We start from the raw sequence: 24,408 nt of genomic DNA on the forward strand, positions 1-24,408 counted from the left end.
GCTCCTGTCTCATCATCCACAGTTCAGATAAGAGCATCCTACTTTCTCATACTCCAAGTGGTGACATCATTTCCTTCCAAAGTTTGCAGAAGAAAGTAAATCTAGACTGAATTTAAACTGAATTTAAACCTCAGGCTTCCCTAGGTTTTTGAAATTAATCATCTATACATTCCTTTTGCATTTCCATCAGTTTTCCTACAGAAGAAACAAATAACAAACAAAGGGAAAAGCCATAACACAGTACATAAAACATTTGTATATTATTTCATTCTTAAAGAATTTGAGTATATTCTAACAGCAGAAGTTATGGTTCTTTTAGAGGCATTGTGGAAACACCAGGAATTCTAGGGAACACATGTTTGTATAAAACATAAGTCACACAATAAGAGCTACCTTTCTCTTTTCTCCTAACTACTATTTACTGCAGGTATATTATATTTCAAGCATTGCTAAGCATTTTCCATATGGTATTCCATTAATATTTGCAAAGAAGCTGTCATTTATACTTTCTGGTCCTCGTTTAACAGATGAGAAAAGCAAGTCTGGAAAAGGCTAAGTAACTTGCCAAAATCACAAGGCTGGTAGGTAGAGGAGATGTGATTCTAATGCAGGTCTTTATCCTCTCCTTTTGATTTCTTTTGATTTTTTTTATTGAAGGGATTGGGTGGTGCCAGTGAAGGAAGATGCATCTTTCTTCAAGTTCTTTGTTGCTTCCGGAAAGTCTGTGTTGATTAAGGAAAAGAAGATGTTTAAGTTTTTGTTTCACAGACATCCTTTGATATTCCTATTTCAGATCATTCTTTTAAAGGGACAGCTAGGGCATGCATGCTAACTTCCTTCTATAATCACATTACTCAGAGATGGATACAGGCATCTGAACATGATTAGAGTCCTTTTTTTCTGTATTGCTATCATGAAATGTGGGTTCAAAGTACATTTCAGGTCCTGTTTGTTTTCATATTGACAAACCTCCTGTACCTTCCAGTGATTACCTTTTTTAAAAATTAAGTAAGGGGCGCCCGGGTGGCTCAGTCGGTTGAGCACCCAGCTTCGGCTCAGGTCATGATCTCACGGTTTGTGAGTTCGAGCCCCGCGTCGGGTCCTGTGCTGACAGTTCAGAGCCTGGAGCCTGTTTCGGATTCTGTGTCTCCCTCTCTCTCTGTTCCTCCCCAGCTCTGTCTCTCTCTGTCTCTCTCTCTCTCTCAAAAATTAATAAACATTAAAAAAAATTAAAAAAAATAAAAATTAAACTTTGTTGAGATGCGATTTACATAATGAAGATTTAACTATTATAAGTGTCCAATTCATTGAGCTTGGGTAAATATGGACACTCATGTAACCACAAGCACTATAAGGATAGATATTTCTATTAATTCAGAAAGTTCCTTTCTATCTTTTGTATCTCATCCCTATGACCACATATTTGATATTTGGCCCAGGTAATCATTGATTTTTATGTGATTGTAGATTTGATTTGCATGTTGTAGAAGTTGCATAGGTGGAATCATATAGTACGTGCTCTGCACTTTTTTTCCTTCTTAGAAAAATGTTTTTGAGATATATGCTTTTTAAAAAATTTGTTTTTAATGTTTATTTATTTTGAAGGAGAGAGAGAGAGAGAGACAGAGCATGAGTGGGGGAGGGGCAGGGAGAGACAGGGAGACATAGAATTTGAAGCAGGCTCCAGGCTCCGAGCTGTCAGCATAGAGCCCAGTGTGGGGCTCGAACTCATGAGCCATGAGATCATGACCCGAGCCGAAGTAGGATGCTTAACCAATTGAGCCACCCAGATGCCCCCAGATGCCCCCAGATATATCCTTTTTGATGCATGTATCAGTAGTTAGTGCTTTTTATAAGAAGGTAGTATTTATTGTATAGATATAACACAATTTGTTTATCCATTCACCTGTTGATGGATATTGGGGTGGATGCCAGTTTGGGGCTATTATGAATAAAGCTATAAGAACATTTTTGAATACATTTTTTTTGTGAATATATGTTTTCATTTCTCTTGGGTAAATATCTAGGAGTAGAATTGCTGGTCAACATGGTAAAGGTATGCTGAACTTTTAGGAAACTAATCCATTATTTACCAAAGTGGTATACTCCTATATGAGAGTTCCAGTTACTCCACATTCTGACGAACACTAGGAATTGCCAGTATTTTTAAAATTCTGGCCATCCCATTGCATGCAATAGTTTTTATTTGCATTTCCTAAAGACTAATGGTTTGGGGCATATTGTAAGGTGCTTATATAACATTTTGCCTAATCTTTCTGTTTAACTATTTTGTCCATTTTAAAAATTGGATGTGTCTTCATAGGGTTGGGTTGTAAGATACAAATCATTTTTCAGATACATGTATTCTAATGTAATATCACAGACGGTCATCCTTTTATTTACTGCCTTTCAGGGAATCAATTTTTAAATTTTGATGAAGTCCAGTATAGCAGTGTTTTCTTTTATGACTTGTGTTTTTCTCTTCAATCTAAGAAATATTTGTCTATCTGAAGGTCACAAAGATTTTTCCTGTGCATTCTTCTAAACTTTTAGAGTTTTCACTTTTCACATTTAAGCCTATAATTATTTTAAGTTAATTTTTATGTATGGTATGAAGTAATGATCAGGTTTTATTTTATATAGATACCCGGTTTTCCAGCACTTTTTGTTTAAAAGACTATCTTTTCCCCACTGAAATATCTTGGCCTCTGAAAACCCATTGATCATATGTGTACAGGTCTATTTTGAGACTCTGAATATGTTCCCATTGATCTATTTGCTTATATTTGTGTCTTACTAGGACTTTATAGATCTTGAAACCAAGTTCTATAATTCTTCCATTTCTCTTCTTTTTTAAGTATTTTTTTAAGGTTTATTTATTTATTTATTTTGAGAGAGAGCCTTATGTGGGGCTCTCAAGGATTGTGAGATCATGACCTGAACCAAAATTAAGAGTTGGATGCTTAACAGACCGAGCCACCCAGGTGCCCCCATTTTGTTCTCAGCAAAGTTTTATAGTATTAAATAAATAAAACTTGCATATGTTTTGTTAGATTTATTCCTAAGTATTCAATTTTGGATGCTATTCTAAATAGTATTATTTTCAATTCAATTTTTAATTTTTTTTCTTAGTATGTAATTGATTTTTGTATCTTGTTTCCTGAAACTCAGTTCAACTCATTATTAGCTCTAAGGTTTTGTCTAATGGGTGCCTGGGTGGCTCTGTTGGGTGAGTCTCCAACTCTTGATTTTGGCTCAGACCATGATCCCACAATGGTGAGATTGAGCCTCACATTGCCCGGCACTGAACGTGGAGTCTGCTTAAGATTCTCTCTCTCCTTCTGCCCCTCTCCCCCATTCATGTTCCTTCTTTCTCTCTCTCTCTTAAAATAAATAAATAAATAAATAAATAAATAAATAAATAAATAAATAAAACGATTTTTCTCTAGATGTATTAGAATTTCTTCATATAAAATTTCTTTATCTTTGAATAAAAGCATTTTTATTCTTTCTCTCAATCTGTATGCCCCTTTTTCTATCCTTATTCAGCTGGCTTAGACCTTTGAGTACAGTGCTAAATCGTAGCAGTGACAGAAAACATCCTTGCCTTCTTTTTGTCCCTAAGGGGAAATAGTTAAATATATTTGTTGTTACCATTAAACATTGTGTTAACTGTAGATTTTTCATAGATACTCTTTACTAAGTTAAAGGAAGAGAATAGGTGTTAAATTTTGTCAAATGATTTTGTTATATCTATTGATAGGATCATATGTTTTTTTTCTCCACTATTTTTTTTTAATATGGTAAACCATATTGATTGGTTTTGAAATTTTATGCTAATTTTCTAATGATTGAATAGGTCCCACTTTTTCTTGGTATATTATTCTGCTTATACATTTCTATATTTGATATGCTAATATTTTGTTAAGGAATTTTGCCTCTATATTCATGAAAGTCCAGTTTTTTTTCTTTTTTAATTTTTCATTTAAAATTTTTTTGTTTATTCATTTTTGAAGGAGAGAGAGACAGAGCATGAGAGGGGGAGGAGCAGACAGAGAGGGAGACACAGAATCTGAAGCAGGATCCAGGCTCTGAGCTGTCAGCACAGAGCCTAATGCGGGGCTCAAGCCCACGAACTGGGAGATCATGACCTGAGCCAAAGTCAGATGCTCAACACACTGAGCCACCCAGGCACCCCAGTGTTCTTATACTATCTTTGTCTAGTTGTTTTGGTATCAGGATAATACCAGCCTCATAAAATAAATTGCAAAATATGTCAAGGAAGAAGTAAAACTTTCACTATTTGCAGATGATATGATACTGTATATAGAAAACCCTAGAGACTCCACCAAAAACCTGCTAGAATGGATAAATGAATTCAGTAAAGTTGCAGCATATAAAGTCAATATGTAGGAAATCTGTTGCACTTCTATTCACTAATAATGAAGCAGCAGAAAGAGAAATTGATAAAACAATCCCATTGATAATTTCGCAAAAGAGAGAAAAATACTTAGGGATAAACTTAACCAAAGAGGTAAGAGACCTGTACTATGAAAACTATGATGAACTGATGAAAGAAATTGAAGATGACACAAAGAAATGGAAAGATATTTCATGCTCATATTGTAAGAACAAATATTGTTTAATGTCTTACTACCCAAAGCAATCTACGGATTTAATGGAATCTCTATCAAAATAGCAACGGTATTTTTCACAGAACTAGACAAAAAAAAAAAAATCCTAAAATTTGTATGGAACCACAAAAGTCTCTGAATAGCTAAAGCAATCTTGAAAAAGAAAAACAAAACTAGAGTCACCACAATTCCAGACTTTAACTTATATTACAAAGTTGTAGTGATCAAAACAGTACGGTACTGGCACAACAATAGATACATACATCAATAGGACAAAATAGGAAGCCCAGAAATAAACTCACAATTATATGGTCAATTAATCCTTAACAAAGGAGGAAAGAATATCTAATGGGAAAAAGACAGTGTCTTCAACAAATAGTGTTGGGAAAACTGGACAGCTATATGCAAAAGAATGAGACTGAACTACTTTCTCACACCATATATAAAAATAAACTCAAAATGGATTAAGGATGTAAATGGGAGACCTGAAACCATAATAATCCTAGAAGAGATCACAGGCAGTAATTTTGGCATCAGTCATTGCAACATCTTTCTAGATATTTCTCCTGAGGCAAGGGAAACAAAAACAAAAAATAAACTATTTGGACTTCATCAAAATAAAATATCCTGGAGTACCTGGGTGGCTCAGTCAGTTAAGTGTCCAACTATTGATATCATCTCAGGTTGTGATCTTGTGGTTGTGAGATTAAGCCCCACATTGGACTCTTTGCTGAATATGGAGCCTGCTTGGATTTTTCTTTCTGTTTCTCTCTCTCTCTCTGTCCCTCCCTGGCTCTCTGTCTCTCTCAAAAATAAATAAATTAAAGTTAAAAAATTCTACAGCACAGGAAAGGAAACAACCAACAAAAGTAAAAGACAGAATACTGAATGGGAGATGATATTTGCAATGACATACCTGATAAATGGTTAGTATCCAAAATCTATAAAGAACTTATAGACTCAATACCACAAAAACAAATAATCTAATTAAAAAATGGGCACAGGACATGAACAGACATTTCTCCAAAGAAGATGTACAGATGGCCAACAGACACACAAAAAGATGTTCAACATCACTCATCATCAGGGACATGCAAATCACAACTACAATAAGATATTATCTCACACCTGTCAAAATGACTAAAATGAAAAACTCAAGAAACAACAAATGTTGGTGAAGATGTGGAGAAAAAGGAACCCTTATGAACTGTTGGTGGGAATGCAAACTGGTGCGGCCCCTGTGGAAGACAGTATGGAGATTGCTCAAAAAGTTGAAAATGGAAGTACTATATGATCTAATAATTTCACTACTGGGTATTTACCCAAAGAATATGAAACACTAATTCAAAAGGATATATGCACCCCTAAGCTTATTGCAGCATTATTTATAATAGCCAAACTGTGGTAAAAGTCCAGATTTCCATCAATAGATAAATGGCTAAAGAAGTGGGATATATATACTTACATAAAAGAACTATTACTCAGCTATAAAAAAGAATGTGGTCTTTCCATTTGCAACAACATGGATGGATCTAGAGAGTATGATGCTAATAAGGGAAATAAGCCAACCAGAAAAAGACAAATACCATATGATTTCATTCATATGTAGAATTTGAGAAAAAAAACAAAGGAAAAAAACCAAGCTCCCCCCCCCCAAAAAAAAAAAACCCCACAATAGACTATGAACTATAGAGAACAAACTGATGGTTACCAGAGGGAAGGTGGGTAGGGGGATTGGTGAAAGAGCAAAGGGGATTAAAAGTACACATATCTTGATAAGTGCTGACTAATTAATGTATGGAACCTGCTGAATCACTATATTGTAAACCTGAAATAGTATAACCCTGTATGCCAACTACACTGGAATTAAAAATTTAAAAAAAAAACAAGAAAACAAGAAAAATTGAAAACAAATGAGCTAGCAGTGGGGAAGAGCCAAATAACATGAAAAAGAATTGGAAAATATTCTTACATTTTTCTCTTTAGAGAAAGGGTCTTGGTGTAGGAATGGTATTATTTTTTTCTTAAATGTTTGATAGGCTTCACCAGTGAAGACACCGTGCTTCGAGTTTTTGTTATTAAGAGGTTTTTAATTAAAAGTTCGGTTGTTCAGGGGCACCTGGGTGGCTAAGTTGGTGAAGCACTGGACTTCAGCTCAGGTCATGATCTCATGGTTCATGAGTTTGAGCCCCGCATTGGGCTTTATGCTGACAGCTCTGAGCCTGGAGCCTGCTTCAGATTCTGTGTCTCCCTCTCTCTCTCTCTGCCCCTCCCCCATTCATGCTCTGTCTCTCTCAAAAATAAACATTAAAAAAATTAAAAAAAAATTTAAAGTTCAATTGTTTTAATAGACCTATTGCTATTCAGATTTCCCATTTCTTTTTTCTGCTCTTTTGGTAAATTGTGTTTTTAAAAAAGTTTCTTATTTAAGTTGTTAAATTTATAGCCATATGGCTATTCTTAGTGTGTGTGTGTGTGTGTGTGTGTGTGTGTATTAGTTTTTAAATGTTTTATTTTTATTTTCAAGACAGAGAAAGACAGAGCATGAGCAGGGGAGGGGCAGAGAGAGAGGGAGACACAGAATCCAAAGCAGGCTCCAGGCTCCGAGCTGTCAGCACAGAGCCCGATGCAGAGCTCTAACTCACAAACTGTCAGATCATGACCTGAGCTGAAGTTGGATGCTTAACTGACTGAGCCACCCAGGCTCAGTTTTTAAGTATCTATAAAATATCTAGTTTTTAAATATCTATAAAATACCCCAAATTCCAGCAGAATATAGTGTAAATCTATTTCTCACTCAAGTAAAATTTGCTAGAGGTCGTCTTAACCTTCAGGGGCTCCCAAGCATGTACTGAGTCAGTGATCTAGGCTATTAGATCTTGTGGTTCTGCAATCTTTATGCATGGTTCCCATACTCAATGCTGCATGGAAATAGAGTTAGAATATCTTGCAAGGTTTTCCCTTGCCTCAGTTTGGAAACAAAACATGTCATTTCCACTCATAACCTTTGGCCAGAAATAGTCACTTGGATTTGTTCAGGTGCAAGAGAGCTAGGAGATATGGTGTCTAGTGTGCCCAGTGAGGAGAGAATACAATACTGATGAGCACTAATGATGTCTACCGAAGCGTTCATCTGTCACCTGACATTGTGCTTCTCTCCACCACTGAAGAGAGCACTTCAGGCCGTATTACATGCCTGTAATCCCTCCACCTGTTCAAGTGCTTTCATATCCATTATCTTAATGTGTCTCCAAATCACTGTGTGAGTTACGCAGGGCAGGCTCTTTTAACCATATTGCCTTGGGCGAATTATGGTGAGTCCAGACACACATCAAAGGAGAGAAACCAGAAAGAATTTTGCAGTTTTGTTGTGCTGATGATTCCCTGGGCAGAATACAGCATGCCATGCAGGACCAGTCAGGGGAAGCATGAGGGTCTGTCACCAAGGAGAGGGAGGGAAGGGAATGGTGGGCAAGCACCCTGTGATTTTTACAGGAAGGAAAGAGCAAGGAGAGGCAAGCAGATTTAGAATTGCCTAATTTAAAATCTTTCAACAGGATCTGGGTCATAAGGGCTATTAAAGGGTTGTCTGTTACCTGGCCCTGTTACTCACCCTGGAATCAGGTGAGTTATAAGGGCCAGGAATATGAGTGCTTGATAAGGGAGGTGGTTGGGGTGTGGAACCAACTGACTTCTCAAGAAAAGGAACTGATGGGGCACCTGGGTGGCTAAGTCAGTTCAGCCTCCGACTCTTGATTTCAGCTCAGACCATGAACTCATGGTTCCAGAGATCGAGCTCTGCCTCAGGCTCTGGGCTGATGGTGCAGAGCCTGCTAGGGATTCTCTCTTTCCCTCTGTTTCTCTACCCCTTCTCCACTTGCTCTTCCTTTCTCTGTCCCTCTCTCTCAAATAAATAAATATTAAAAAAAAATAAAAGAATGGGAACTGACTAGCCTCTAGCCTGGGCCTCAAAACTGGGTCAAGATAGCATTAAAAAAAAAAGTATATTACCCAGGTAGTATTTATTGTCCCCACTTTGCATTTAAGGTACTGAGTCACTTTGAGATTAGATCAATTACCTAAGATCATCTAATTATTACCTAGAGGGCCCTAGGCTTAGAACACAAAAACCCGATTCACTGATGGATGTGCTTTACAGTGCATTGCCTTACACATCAGGGAGGTTTAATAAATGCTTCTGCGAATCACATTACCCAATCAGAAGCCTGGGTTCCCCACTCTGTTGCCTCATTTAGGAGCATGGCCCTTCCTCTTCTCACAGAAGGTCATAATCTGTCAGTCCCAGAGGGTCCACTGGACCCAGTTCCTCTTGCGCATCAAGAGGAAGCACACGAGATAGTAGATACTGAAGCCAGGGTGGCAGCCTTTCGGGGGGTGGCAATAATTAGAGCTGGTGATTGAAGCTTTTCCAAAACTAGGTTAACCTAGGCCAAAGGTTAGCCTAACACTTCAATGTCATCCTTTTAAAGGGATGTATGCATAGAACCATCACTTTCAATAATGCTTTAGGTCTTTCAAACACTAAATGGCACTCCTCCCTTACCACTGATCTCCCAAGCAACGTTGTCCAAGGCAAGCCTGCTGACTGCTGAATTCCGCTTTTTGGGGAAAAGCTAACAACCAGGAATTGACATGCTGTGCTGTTTAGGCCATATGAATATTAAGACCTATTTGCAAACACTATAGAAAAGCTAAATTGAGTTAATTTCTATTTCTTGAGTTGAAACACTGAATTAAAAAACAATTTAAATGTCTTACTCTTTTAGGAAAAAAAAATCAATGCCTTAAAATTAATTTCATTTTTTAAACTTATTGTTAACTCAATAAAGCCTTTTGGGCTTTTTAAGCTAATTGTCTTTGAACTCATTTTAAATTCAAAAGTTTTTATAATTTTGATAATATTTTAAACACTATCTTCACTATATGGCAGTTCATGTTATAAACCTAGAAGGGTACAGAAAAAATTACCAAGGTCCTTGTGCAAGAACGACACAAATATCTTTGAAGCATTCTTACTGTTTTTGTGGAATAGTAGGAATTGTATTATTCTGTTTTGTTTAATGGAATCATATGTGTGTGTCTATATGTGTGTGTGTGTGTGTATATATGTATATGTATATATGTATATGTGTATGTATATGCGTATGTATACATATGTATATATGTATATATATGTGTGTATATGTGTGTGTGTGTGTGTGTGTGTGTGTATATAGTGAAAATTTATAAACCTGTAGATAAATATCCGAAAGACTGTACACTAGAATGTTATCACTAGGGGATCAACAATGTGGGTACTTTGCTACAATTTTTATACTTTTGTTTTAACTTGATTGTTTCCAACAAGTTTTTAAGACATTTTATAACTTATAAAACAAGTGATTTGAAACATCTATCAGGCCATGAATCAAACAATTTATTTGAATGTGGTCAGGTTTATTTTGCCCATGTGTGAACTTCAAATCGTTTTCAGATTCTTGCCAATGGCCACAATGGCCATAAAAGTTTGGCCACATATTATGAACATCTTCCATGCCATTAGTCTTCCACAACAGTGACATTTTGAATAGTTTCATAATATTTTACTTTCTAAGTGCATAAACACTTATTTCCAATTTTCCAGTTTTTAGTTTCAGTGGGTACAGTACAGAGGTCAGGCAAAGCCAGGAGTAACATACTCTCTTCTCAACCACCTTCCACCTCCTTCTCTACGTGGACACATTTGTAAAAGTTTAATGCACGTTTTGCTGGACCGTTTACTATTTCCATGCAAATTCAGTCAGTACACGCTCCTTCCCTGTCGTGCATCTTCTTTTCAGTATTTCTATCTCTAATTCTCCCAGTGGTAACCTAGAAATGATTTACTAATTTCAAATATCATTTGTTGATTTGTTCAGTATATGGAATGTTTATATCATTTACACTAGTTCCTTCTCCATTTGATCTTCAATCATCATGCTTTAATTATAAGTGTACTGCTTTATTTTCTGTTTTTGAAATTATATGAAGATATCTGTATCTGGACCTATCTCCATGCAATTACATTTGTCTTTCTCCCTTAGGACTGGGGCTGAAAAGGGCTAGATTCTATATGTTTTGGATTCTGTAGAATCCGTATGGATTCAATACATTTTGCTTGGCATCTGCACATATGTACCAGAATTCAAGCTTATCCAGTGACCCACCTCTTCCTTCTAGAGCAGCCGTGGACCCCAGGCTCACAGATGGCAGACTGCATTCTGACTGATAGAAACCCACAGAGAAAGGAAAGGCAGGGAAAATGTGACCCTAGGGCTCTGGGTTCATCTTCCTCCGCTGTCTTGAATTCATTTGGGTCTGACTTCTTTGTGCATATGGGCACAAGGCCCATTAAAGGCTTTAAGGCTATGACTAAAGAAAGTATTTATTTTCTTCTTGGGACATGCTCATGAGCAAGAAGGAGGACGAGGTCAGAAGATGTGTCACCAGACGCTCTTTGATATTCCCCCAAATTAATAACTGTCTTCAAAGGGGTGAGGTTACCAAGCAAAGAGCTGGGATTTTCTGGAAGTACTTTCTCAGAGAAGCATTATTTCAATGGCCCCATCTGTCAGCCTGGGATCACACACAGGCTTTGCAGACAGAGTGGAGTTTCCAATAATTCCTTCTACTTCCAGGCAGGAAGGCAGAGAGGATTTGAAGGACCAGCCACTGCTGTGACTGAGAAGGGGAGGTGCCCCTCACCTTGCTTTGCCTTTTAGAAATAATCCTCTTATCTGTGCACACTTTGCAAGCCTTCCTTAAATGAATCTTCCGGTGCCTACATGGGATTTGCACATCAGTCAGACCTCACTCACCCAATAGAGCAAGGCTAGGACCCCTTTCACTGCTTGTTTAGAGCTCCAGGGGTGCTCCCTGGAGCACCCCACTGTGCTTCCCACACTGTGCTCCCGCTGCACTTGTTTCTGCACGGTCTCTAGTTTCCCACTGTTGGCTCTGTCTCTGTTTTTTTGGCAAAATCCTCTGAAACTTTTATGATTTTATTCCCTATCTTTTATAGTTGTTTTACCAACTAATTTGCCTGCCTCTTTTTTTGTGGTTGCCGTGGAAGTCACTCATCTTTATCGAGTCTTTCTACAGCATTCCAGTTGGTATGCATAAAACAATGCTGTTTGTGTTTATCTTTCACTGGTTTATGTGACATTTAGTTACATTACATTATTACCAGACCATAGGCTGGCATAAATAGGTTGGGGTGCAATTGCAATTGACATGGCTGAGCATCCAGCTCCATTGGTGGAGCTGACAGTGTTTGTGTATATCAGAAATTAGCCAACTAGCAAAGAGCCTTCAGTGCGCGGTGCCCTCAGCCAGTGTGATTTACCCAAGACACGGAGAGGATTCATTAAGCGAGTAGTTGTTTGAGGGAGAGCAGTTCAGAGAGATTGCTCTTCCATGAATTCTATAATGGTTAGTCACCAGAACTCTCTCCACATCAAAAGGACATTGCTCTCTGGCTTGTATCCCTGGGACCTGAGTCTTGATTAGCACATGTGTCTAGAACCTCAGCAGACCCTTTTCGGATGTGGGTGGCTGGGAGGAGGTGGGGATCATTCAGACTACCCTGCAATTGTCTTCCCAATACCAGGTTCAATGCCAAGCTCACTAAAACTGTAAGCCCAGCATATCTCCAATTATACCTATTGTGTTAGGCAGAAGCCTTCCCTCCTTTCCCCAAAGATGTCCATACCCAAATCCTTAGAATCTGTGAACATACATTACATGGCAAAAAGAAATTAAGGTTGCAGATGGAATTAATGTTGCTAATCACCTTATCTTAAAATAGAGAATTATCCTGGTGGGCCCAAGATAATCGGAAGGGTCCTTAGAGGTGGAAGAGAGTGAGTCGGAAGGAAATGTGCCTGTGGAGAAGCTCACAGAAATTCAATATCAGAAGAACTCAGTGTGCCATTGCTGGCTCTGAGGATGGACCATGCCACGAGTCAAGGACTATGAGCAACCTCCAGAAGCTAGAAAAGGCAAGATTCTCTCCCAGAGCCTTCATAAAGGAATGAGGCCCTGCCTACTTCTTTGTTCTAGCCTCCTGAGACATGCCTCAGACTTCTGAGATAATAGGATTTTGTTTTTTTTAAGTTTGTCATAATTTGTTATAGCAGCAATAGTCATCTAATGCATCTACCCTCTTAATTCTGTGACATCTCCCTTTTCCTAATAAAGGAAATTACATTTAGAGGATTTCTTTAATGGAAGCTCTGAATTTTACAACCCCTTCCTACTCCCCAATGTATTTAAATGTAGTTTTAAGGCTGCTGCTTGTGTCCAGAGAAATGTAAAGCAAAGAGCCAAAACTCTTTACAACAAAACATTTAAAATGCTTCAGATATCCAAGGAGAGCTTTTAAAGGGCAGCTCTGTCATGGATGGAGAAAGAGTAAGGAGACTGAAGTGCTCTGCAATGTATCATGCTTGATAAGCCAAAGTCCTGGGTGAGCAAGCGTCAGACCCACACTTAGAGATGGGAGGGCCTCTCGGGGCAGCCGGCATCCCCTGCCCCAGCCCTGCTTGGCTGGATGGGTCCCCAGAGTGACCTTGTAAACACCAATTGCTGCCAAGTTTGTCTTGGCCAGTGTTGTCTATCAGCACAGAACCTCTTACATTTAGACAGAGAGACCCCAGGGAGTTGCAAGGAGGAGAAATGCCAAAGGGAACACGCACTGTTAAGTCAATAGGGCTTTGTACAGATCACCAGAGGAAGCAGAGCAGGGAGCAAGATATCCGGAGACAGGTGTGAGGCCTGTTGCTACAGGAAGTTAGAGGTCTGCAAGGAGGCAGAACGTTCCCCAGTTCAGAGTCCAACACAGAGGTGCAAACCCCTTATAGGGTGGTGGTGGTGAGATCCTGAGCGAGTGCCCCGGTGCTCAGCCTTCTGGAGTGCAAAGGAGGGTCTTTCGCCATCAGCTCAGGTGTGGGGGCCCAGTGGAAAAAGAACGAAGTGAACAGAAGAGGAGGATGGTGGGGTTCTGCATGGGGGGCCAGACTGTGAGGAAATACTCCTGCTCTTATGACCCTGGGTCAGCAAGAAGGAATAATGTGGGAGATTCTGAGATTCTGAGTTAAAAAGCTTGGGCAAGCAGACTGTTGGCAAATTGCTGCTGCTCTTTTCTTCCAAACTCAGAAAATGCACCTGCTCTCATTACTAGAGATTCTCTGAGGTTTGTGAGCAGTGGGGTAACAGACATAAGCATTTCTGCAATATTAATAATCTAGAGAGGAAAGAGAGGGTTACCCAGGATGGGTGCATGGCTTGGGACAGGGCATATCACCCAAGACTTGATTCCCTTGTGTAAATGGCATCAAGGAGACTCCCCTGTATCCTCAGACTTAAGAATAAAGTGATGGAGGAGTATTGGGTAGGCTGATGGGCTAAATGGATGATGGGCAGTAAGGAGCACATTCGTTGCAATGAGCCCTGGGTATTCTATGTAAGTGATGAATCACTAAATTCCACTCCCAAAACCATTATTACACTATATGTTAAATAACTTGGATTTGAAAAAAAAAGAGAATAAAGTGAGATATACATATTCCGTAAAGTTTGAAGCATTTTGCTTAAGTTATGATTAATATTTTCATTGCTCTTAATAGATTGATTTAAATTTATATGATTTCATCAGAATCACCAAAGCCTTGTAACAATTTTTCTGTCAGAGTATTTTGTGGTGAAAGAATGAATTGATTCCTTTTTGGCCCTTCCTTAGTTATCTTTTATCTGTTCTCCTCCTCGTGACCAAATACCATGTTTCTACTTTCTCACCTGCCATGCATTCATCTGTCCACATCACACTGACCTATATGTTCCCACTGGTTTACTGAAATTGCTTTGGACAAGGTCATTAATGATCTTCTAATTGTCAGATTCCATAATAATAGTAACAATAATAATGACGGTGATAGCTAATGCTTATCAAGGCTTAATTATGTCAGGCATGGCTCTAAGTGATTTGCATATATTAAGTAATTTAAATGTACACTATCTTGTGAAGGAGGTAATGTTATCAATCAGATTTTAATAAGAAGAAAACTGTGGCAGAGAGGCATCCTTGGCGTAGGTCACAGGATTAGAAAGAGGCAGAACCAGGATGCAAACCCAGGCAATCCTACTCCAGCACCACACTTGTAACCTCTACATGATGCTATCTCTTCATTTGACTGCCCTCTGTTGCTTCCACTGACAATCCCTGGTTGAAGATGGGGCATTGAAAAGCAGTGGAGGGCGCCTGGGTGGCTCAGTTGGTTAAGCGTCTGACTCTTGATTTCAGCTCAGGTCATGATCTCCTGTTTCATGAGATTGAGCCCTTGCATTGGGCTCCGCACTGACAATGTGGAGCCTGCTTGGAATTCTCTCCCTCTCTCTTTGCCCCTCCCCAGCTCATGCACATGCATGCATTCTCTCTCAAAATAAATAAACTTAAAAAAAAAAAAAAAGAAAAGCAGAGTGGGCGGGTATGCTAAGGCCATGCAGCTGGCAGTTAGATCTAGGGATGCCCCTGCTCTTGACATGGAGAAGTCTGTGGCACAGGCCAGGGTTGATAGCCTTTCTGAAAGTCCTTGGTCTGGGGCTGTGACTGGATCAATGCAGAAGGAATGGCTGAAGAGGCAGTCACAGGGAGGTAGGTGGTCCTAGCTACACATTGGGACAAGTTACCAGCAGGGAGAAGGGGTCACTATTTCCAGATCTGGGGCATAAGAAGAGTCACAAATTTGGTCTGTGGGGAACCACGGTGACTTTCAAAGCCTCTTTGTGGCACTTTGGAGGCTTTCAGATCTTTGGTTTCCCGGTGCATAAATGTCCCTGTCTTTTCATCAGGCTCTAGGACTAATATGCCTTGGTGATCCACACATCTTCAGGTTCAAATGGCCAACTGGAGATTTTTTTAATTAAAATTTTAAAAATTTTTTAAGAGAGAGAGGGAGAGAGAGGGGTCACAAGTGGGGGAGGGGCACAGAGAGAGGGGGACAGAGGATCTGAAGCAGGCTCTGTGCTGACAGCAGCTAGGCTGATATGGGGCTTGAACTCAGGAACCATGAGACCATGACCTGAGCTGAAGTTGGAAGCTCAAACGAGTGAACCAACTGGGTGGCCCCCAACTGGGGATTCTAGTAAAGCAGACAATACTCTCCTATACTCTTGTTAGCTTCGTCTCAGCCTCCTTAGGGTACAGTGAAGCTGGACAGAAAAGGCAGAGCCCATTGTAGTCTGCCGGTGGACATGCCTGCATCCTACAGAGATAGGAGAAAAAAGGAGGGAAGAAAAAGTCACATTCTGGAATGTTATGTTGAGAAAAAAAATCCTCAGAAATGAAACAAAGCTCTAATCAACTTGAATACAAATGTGTTAGCTTGCCTGTTCTGGGATAAGTAATTTTTTCAGATGTGCATAAAGCAATTTAGCCACTCATAAATTTGACAAGTCAAGACATAGTCCCTTAAAAAGCAATGTTGAGCAATTCGCCTGTTATTTTACAGAAACCATTTAGTAATCATATAAAGTAAGTGAGAGTAGGCAGTATAAATATTCCTAGTGCTCCTAATCAATGAAGAGTATCCCAAAGAGAGGACTCTGAGTATCTTGGAACAACCTTGTGTTGAGTGTGCACGTATGTGTGCATGCAGATGTGAATCCAGGCATGAAAGAGAGCAACTTTGTTTTTGTAAAGACCTTTTATTTTATCGACAGAATGAAAATAATTTGACCATGGCAATCTTAACTCTCCATGGCAGAGAAAGTCTTGATTGGTCTTTGTCTCCAGAATAGAACACCTTGGGTCTCTGGAAATGTTATAGCTACTTAAATAATTCATTCAAATGGTCACCAACCAGGACAGTGCCTATTTTGGGAGACCAATGTCTTCAATGAATTTCCCACCTCCCCCAGAAACCCATACCCCTGTTGGAAATATCAGTGAGATGCTCTGCTAGTCCTGTAGAAGCCCTCCAATCTCTGTTCCCTGGGCAGAGTCTCTAATTACCGACCATTATCTTTTCTTACTCTCTTCCTCTTAATAATACAACATTGCCCCCACCCTGAGTTTTAGCTGGGAACATGGCCCACATCCACCCAGTTAGAGGCTGATTACTCAGCCTCCCTACAGTCTAGCTGTGGCATGTAATTAAATTTTGGCCAAGAAAGTGATAATGGAAGTGATGTATGCAAACTTCCAGACTGAGTATAATGAAGCTGTGTGTCTTTCACTCTTTCTTTTTTTCCTCTCCCCTCTGGCTGGGAAATGGCAATTGAAGCTGCTCCTTTGGACAGAGACGGAGGCTTCAAATTGAGGATGGCAGAGCTGCCCAACCTTTCTGGACTGTTTGATGAGAGAGAAGTGAAGTTCTATTTTATTTAAGCCTCTGGATTTGGGGTCTCTTCATTAAAGCAATTTTACCTGTAACCTAAGTAAGACATGACCTAAGAGATCAATAAGTCGGGCCCATTTGTGTCCTGAAGTACTGTGGTTGATATCTTCCTTGAAGCCTCAGTGACCAAAGAGAGCTACTGTGTAAGTGTGTGAGGGCAGAGCTCAGGACATTGTGGTTTGTTTAAACCATTACTGCCTGGGGAGCTAAGGAATGGAATTCATTGCAGTAGCCTGGAAGAACGCCGCCTTGAGATTTACAAACATGTGTTTTATTGTTGCTGATTGTGTAACTTTTTATTTTGATATAATTTCAAGCGTATACAGAACTTACATAAAAGTTGCAAGAAGAGTACAGGAACATTTTCAAATTTTCCAACTGTTTATACTATATCCATTTACTTTATCATTCTCCTTTGTGTGTGTGTGTGTGTGTGTGTGTGTGTGTGTGTGTGTGTGTGTGTGTATCAATATAGTCTCTTTAAAACATTACTTGCAAGGAAGGAGACTGTCTTTCATGATCTTTCACATTTTGAAAAACAGCCCAATTATTTGTAGAATGTTCCTCAATCATCATTAGATGTAGTTTGTTTATTTTGTGCAGGAATGTCATAGAAGTGATGTTATGCCTTCTCAGCGCCTCCTCTCAGGAGTCAAGTGATGCTCATTTGTCACTTTGATCACTGGGTTAGGGTGGTGTCCACCAGATTTTTCCATTGTAAAGTTCCTCTTTTTGTCTATTAGTAAATGATGTGTGTTTGGCTACTTTGAAACCATGTAAATATCTTGGGGCGCCTGGGTGGCTTGGTCGGTTGAGCGTCCGACTTCGGCTCAGGTCATGATCTCACGGTCCGTGAGTTCGGGCCCCGCGTCGGGCTCTGTGCTGGCAGCTCAGGGCCTGGAGCCTGTTTCAGATTCTGTGTCTCCCTCTCTCTCTGCTCCTCCCCTGTTCATGCTCTGTCTCTCTCTGTCTCAAAAATAAATAAACGTTAAAAAAAATTTAAAAAAGAAACCATGTAAATATCTTGTTACTCATCATATATTCACTACCAGTTTTAATATCTTTTAATGATTTTATACACTAGGAATTTTAACATGGATTTACTTGGAGAAAGTACGTCACCTCAGAGAGTGTTTAGGACTACCTAACTTGGAAGAAGAAGGAGGTCTGGAGTCTAAATTCAACCGATCAACCCCAGGCTTCAGTTTCCTCTTGGGCAAAACAGATAGGTTGAGGGATGGTGGCCTTGGGTGAAATGGCTTCTCTCTAGCTTTCTTAAAAAAATTTTTTTAATGTTTATTTTTGAAAGGGAGAGAGAGAGAGAGAGAGAGAGAGCATGAGCAGGGGAGGGGCAGAGAGAGAGAGACACACACATAGAATCCAAAGCAGGCTCCAGGCTCTGAGCTGTCAGCACAGAGCTGGGCATGGGGCTCAAACTGTGAGGTTATGACCTGAGCCGAAGTTGGACACTTAAGGGACTGAACCACCCAGGTGCCCCTCTAGCTCTCTAAATCTAAGGATCTGGAGTTTGTAGGGACAGGCATCCTGACATCCTGGGAAGGTTAGTTCTTTGAGGTGCAAAACTCTCACATGCTCGGTAGTACCTTCAGCATCCCTGGCTGTTAATCACTAAAGTCTCAGAAGTTTTCTACACTGGAGAAGTTCTAAAATATGGCTGTTCATTCTTTGACACTTCTCCCATCAGGAGGTGGGGTCTACATATGTCCCCTTGAAGCTGGGTGTGCCTGCGCCTGTTTGTGCCGATACAGTTCAGCCACAGTGACATCATGTGACCTCTGAAGTTTGGTCCTAAAAGGCAAGGTAGTTTCCCCTTTGTTTTCAGGAAGTCTTAATCTTGGATGCCTGGGACATCATATGAGAGATTGGCTACTGGGACTGCCATGCTGTGAGGAAGCCCAGTCCCTAGAGAGAGACCATGTATCCATAGAGTTGCTTTGGCCGACGGCCCCCGCCAAGTCCAGCTTTTGAGTCATGCTGGCTCAGGTACGAAATCTATGAGTGAAAACATCTCCACGATTCTGGTCTTCAGTTATTTGAGAACTTCTTAGCTATTTGAATCTTTCTAGCTAGAATCTCAAGTGTTGTGGAGCAGAGACAACCATACCCTATCTGAATTCCTGATTCCTCAAAATCTATGAGCATAACAACATGGTTGTTTTTTTTTTTTTATGTCATTTTAATTAGGAGGGCTTTGCTATGCAGCAACAGATAACTGGAACATCCACCCCCTTCCCAGTTCCCCTGAGGGGCCTGTGTGACCTCAGGTGGGAGCCACTGTGGATTCTAACCTAATGCTTCTCTTTTTACTACTTGTCAACAAAATATATTTTAAATCAAAATATTACAATATGCTGAATGTGGTATGTCTCTCCTGTATCCTCTTGGGAAATGAGACCATGACTTTTGTGGGTTTTTTTGGTAATGTCAGCAGCCCTTGAACTTTAGCCTCATTTACTCTCTGGAGCCTACCAAGACCCCATGGCATGTTTATGGGACACGGACAACTTCCAAACAATAAGTACTTTAAAGCAAGAAATGTCACTTATACTCTACTTTTTCAGCTGTGCTCCTGAAGAGGTGGTGATGAAATGGAAGCTATAGAGGGAATTGTATTTCTCTAGAGATGTGGTTTATACATTTGGAGATGTATTCTGGAGTCTCCTGTCTCCTTATCCTAACATTGAAGACTGCCTAAGTGGGGAGAGTGAGAGCTTGTGACTTGACTTGACAAATACACTGTGGTCATTTTCTCTTGATATTTAATAGCTGCCAAACTGGAGGGAGACAGAATCCTAAACATTCATTCATTCATTCATTCAACAAACCAGGAATTGTGCTAGGTTTTGGTGGTGGAGCATTGAAGAAGGCAGACACAGTTTCTGCCCTCATGAAGCTTATAATCAACCTGTCAGAAAAGACAATGAATGAGAAATTTATAAGTTTGGTGAATATGATAGCGTTGTGCTTCTCAGACTGTCTATGGCAAAGGGCCTGTTCATTTTTCCTACTTACCTACCTATGTACCTCTTGTCTGTATATAGCATTTTTGACTTCCAGTCAGTCATGAATAGGTATATCCTAGTACAGGTGACCAATGTGATTTGCCATCCAAGTTGGACAACTTCCAGATTAATCTGCACACTGTTCAAAATAGATGAGCCTGTAGATTCCTTCCTTGGAAGTTTTGACAATGCCAAATTGCTACACAGGTATTGACACGTTTACTTCTAATGTCTGTATTGATCTCCTTGCAGATCATTGACAGGAAGCTTACACGCTGGCCCTGGTGCACAGACCACACCTCGAGTTGCACAACTATAGATAGGGAGCAGTGTAGGCGGGTGTCGTGCTGTCACTTGCCCTTATTCACACATTTCTCAACGAAACTTAGAAAACTGGAGGGAGTTTTCTCACAATGCACAGACTGACTTATGTTCCAAATTCTTATGCCTTCATTTTAGACTGATCGTAGAACTGATGAGCAGAATCTGGGAGTCACCACCTTACCTTTGAGAATCTACTAATTCCTGTAAGGACATGCAGGTTCCTTCCCCATTGTTTCTCAGGTCATTCCATTCAGGGCCTGGTGGGGAGGATGCAGAAGACAGAGTTGACTTGTGGTACTCCAGGTTCTCACATACCCAGTGTTGATATCATGGTTCTCCAAGGCACAGTGTTCTTGGGAGGCTGTAATGAAGAAGTGATTCTTTTTTTTTTTTAATGTTTATTTATTTTTGAGACAGAGAGAGACAGAGCATGAATGGGGGAGGGTCAGAGAGAGAGGGAGGCACAGAATCCGAAGCAGGCTCCAGGCTCTGAGCTGTCAGCACAGAGCCTTACGCAGGGCTCAAACTCACAGACCGCGAGATCATGACCTGAGCTGAAGTCGGATGCTCAGCTGACTTAGCCACCCAGGCACCCCTGAAGTGATTCTTGAAATAGCTTTGGAGTCACTCCTTTTATGATACCCTTAGTGACATCATTTGCATTTTACAGGTAAAGAAATAGTAACATACTAATTAAGGAACTCTCTTGGGTGAACAGATAAGAAAAGGGACTCTCAGATCCTGAATAGATTTTTTTTTTTTGGTCAGGATTTTAAAAACTAGAAAAAAACACTTAAAAAGATTTGAGGAGGGTGGATTTTTATGGTCTAGAGTTTCTTAATGCTTCTAACTATATATTTGAAATACTATAAACATTTTTTTATAAATAATTTCCTTTTGATCGTGTGCCTGGGTGGCTCATTTGGCTAAGCGTCTGACTCTTGATTTCAGCTCAGGTCATGATCTTGCAGTTTGTGGGTCTGAGCCCTACATGGGTCTCTGTGCTGATGGTGTGGAGCCTGCTTGGGATTCTCCCTCTCTCTCCCTCTCTGCTCCTCCCCCAGAAATAAGTAAATAAACTTAAAACACTTAATAAAAAAATTGTTTCCTTTGGAAATCAACCCAAAATGCAATGGATTATGCAACAGCAAGGCATGATATTGCCCTCAAACCCTAGTTTACTTTGTGCAAAATGAGGAAAAAAGTGTGCGTCATCCTAGATTCTCTCCACCAGCCTGACATGAGAGGACTGGCCTTGGGAGCATTCAGGGGCAAGGTCTCTGGGGAAGATCATGTAGCCCCTCTACTTCTCATGTATAACTTGGCCACTGAGCAGAATTTTGCTCAATCAAAATGCAGGGAAATCAGCTAATCATTGACATCGTGCCAGCTGTGGAGTATATTCACTAAGGAATTCGAGCTGGCAAATAAAGTCCTGCTGCTTATGTCCAGATTTATTTGTCTGAAAAGAATCATTCACACCAAAAAAAAAAAAAAATCCAAAGAGCAAACAACAACAGCAACATCCAAACAGAACAAGAAATATAAAAGCCACCCAATAGTCATTTCCCCTGCTTTTCCTTCAAAAACACCAGTGTTTATTTAATAGGTCCACAGCCGTAGGATGGAAACAAACAGATCAATCACTAGGGTGTTCCATTGTGCCCATCATCCTGATGTCTGTTGATGGGATTTATCTGAGTTTGAAAGTCATCACAGGGGCACAGGTGCAGCTGATGTGGCATGACATTGGTGCTATATAAAGGACTGTGAGTGACAGCATGAAGGTAAAGGAAATTATGCCTGAGCGCTCCAGGCAGCCAGCCCACCTCCCAGCCCTCCTGCCACCCTCTGCCTTACCAGAGTCACCTCTTGGACACGGCAACCATGTCTCATCATTGACTTCAATAGCAGTTGGCACTCTGCTTGCCTCCTGCTCTGTCTGTGGCTAAGACTGAGATGAATGTCTAATAGGCCAATCTTTCTCTGCTGGGATGAGCTCATTTTTATGTTGCTCCCTAGCATAGGGCTGTGCTCATTTCTCAGACAGGATATAAGTTGCCAGGGAAAGAGTCTGCTCATATCCAGAAGACCAAGACTGAGGCTTGAGATTTATGAGCTAAACAAAACTCTCAGTGGAAAGTTAAGGACACTAAAGGAAGAGTGTTTCTTCAGCATTTTAAACCCTGGTTTATGAATGGAGGAGAATATCTACCAATAGGACCCACATCAAAGTATATACTTTATATAGCTTAAATAAATGAAATGCCACAAAAACCTTGAGCTTGTCCAAGTATGCTGGTGGGCTGGTTGGTTGAGTTGAAAGCTACTCCCTGGGGATTTGACTGGGGTCATTGTGAAGAATGGGCACAGTCAGTATGTTTTGGTGATAAGAAAATAGTCGCCATCTTCCCAGGGTCTCAGAATAAAACCTATGGTAGGAGAATCCTAGAATCCTAAATTTATTGCAACTCAGATTTGATCTGGATCAGTATCATTTTTCTCATCTATAAAATGCGCTGGCTTTGATGTATGTAAAAGCTCACTAGGTGAGTTACTAGGTTTCATGCAACCTGGTATAAGGCGGGTTGTGTGTACACAGGCAGTTGGGGTGGGGGTATGAATGGGGTTATGTGCCCTGAGAGGGGAACTAGAAACTTAAGCTCTTGTAAAGCTTGCCCAGCACCTGCCTTCAGGAAGACTTCCCTCAGGGGTCAAAACTCTGATAGTTTTAAAAGTAGCATATGCTTGCCTTCATTTAGTTACTCATTCAGTAATTGATTCTTGCCTTATTTAACTCAGTAATTCAACAGATACTTATATGTGTAAACAGTTTACCAACACTTCTCACTAGGATATGTATGGGGCCCCAGCTTAAGTTCTTTTGGAAGGTTTACCTATCCTGTTCATTCATTTATTCGTTTAATAACATCCTTACCCTCTGGAGCTTGCATTGTCATATACAGCTCTTTAGAAGAACTAAAATTCTTTGCCCAGGATCTCTGGTATGGAGCTGGGATGATTCATGGCTGCTTAGGAGACACCTAAGCTGGATGCTTTTCAAGAGTCAGGCACAAGGTTTGCCTCACAGGGTCCTCCAGAAGGGTGGGTGTCTGCTCTGGAGGAGATGTGCTAGGAAGAAGGGCAGTGAGTCATGACTTTAAAACTTCTCTGTAGATGTTTTGCAGTTCACACATGTGAAGGCGTTAAGCAGGAGGAGCAGAGTCATTGTCTTTGAGTTAGTTTTGCCATTGTTAATTACCTACCCTTATGTTGTCCCCTTCATGTTATCAACCCTAGCTGGCTTCCCTGTTGTTTTCCTGTTATTCTTTGAGCTTCAGCTCACGTATGCCTCTTCCAGGAAACTCCCTGATTATAGCAGATTGATTATATATGGCTCCTCGGAGCATCGCCATCCCTTAGTATATGTCTGCATATTTCATGGAGACTTCATAGCTCATAGAGGACATATTGTCTCTCTCTGTCTAGACTCTGGTCTCCTTGGAGAGCAAACATTAAGTGCTGTCCCTCTTGTTCTATTCTTGAATAGTGGACACATTGTTCCATGGGCACTGCTGACTTGATGATACTTCAGTGGGCAGGTAGGTAGTTGGATCACACTCTGAGGTTACTTCGGGGGGCTTTCTGTACAGGTAAGAACTTAACCCTGTAGCGGCAAGGCCCATCTTCAGCTGTTTCCATTCTATACATTTCTTGTTAGTGGTGCCCTGAGGGCTCCTGCTGTGTCTCCTCAGATTTTCCTGTTGGAACTTTGCATATGTCAGTTTGCCTGCAGACACTGCTCTGCTATGATGTCACAATTGCAACTTGATGAGACCAATTTTCCTAAATGAAACAATCCTGGTGATTAGCTCTAGCTCCCTTCTGCCAGCCAGTACAGCTGGGATGGGCTGCAGCGTCTACACACACACAGATGCATGCACACACACAGCCTGGGGGGCCGGTTTCCTGGGTGCTCTAGGACCCACCAGA

The 24,408-nt window shown here is 40.4% G+C and overlaps 1 long non-coding RNA gene and 1 other non-coding gene across 2 annotated transcripts; one reads left to right on the plus strand and one right to left on the minus strand.

The window, feature by feature from the left end:
• Positions 1-567: 567 nt before the first annotated feature.
• Positions 568-24,196, minus strand: LOC113592442 (uncharacterized). The gene is made up of 3 exons (XR_003412310.2): positions 23,354-24,196; positions 20,597-20,776; positions 568-722 (listed from the first exon to the last, which is right to left on the minus strand). It is a non-coding gene; the product is annotated as an uncharacterized LOC113592442 (long non-coding RNA).
• On the plus strand, positions 9,572-9,676 carry LOC113592551 (U6 spliceosomal RNA). The gene has a single exon (XR_003412458.1). It is a non-coding gene; the product is annotated as a U6 spliceosomal RNA (small nuclear RNA).
• Positions 24,197-24,408: the final 212 nt, after the last annotated feature.

This window comes from Acinonyx jubatus, chromosome A3, assembly GCF_027475565.1.
Source record: "Acinonyx jubatus isolate Ajub_Pintada_27869175 chromosome A3, VMU_Ajub_asm_v1.0, whole genome shotgun sequence".
Classification (NCBI taxonomy): domain Eukaryota; kingdom Metazoa; phylum Chordata; class Mammalia; order Carnivora; family Felidae; genus Acinonyx; species Acinonyx jubatus.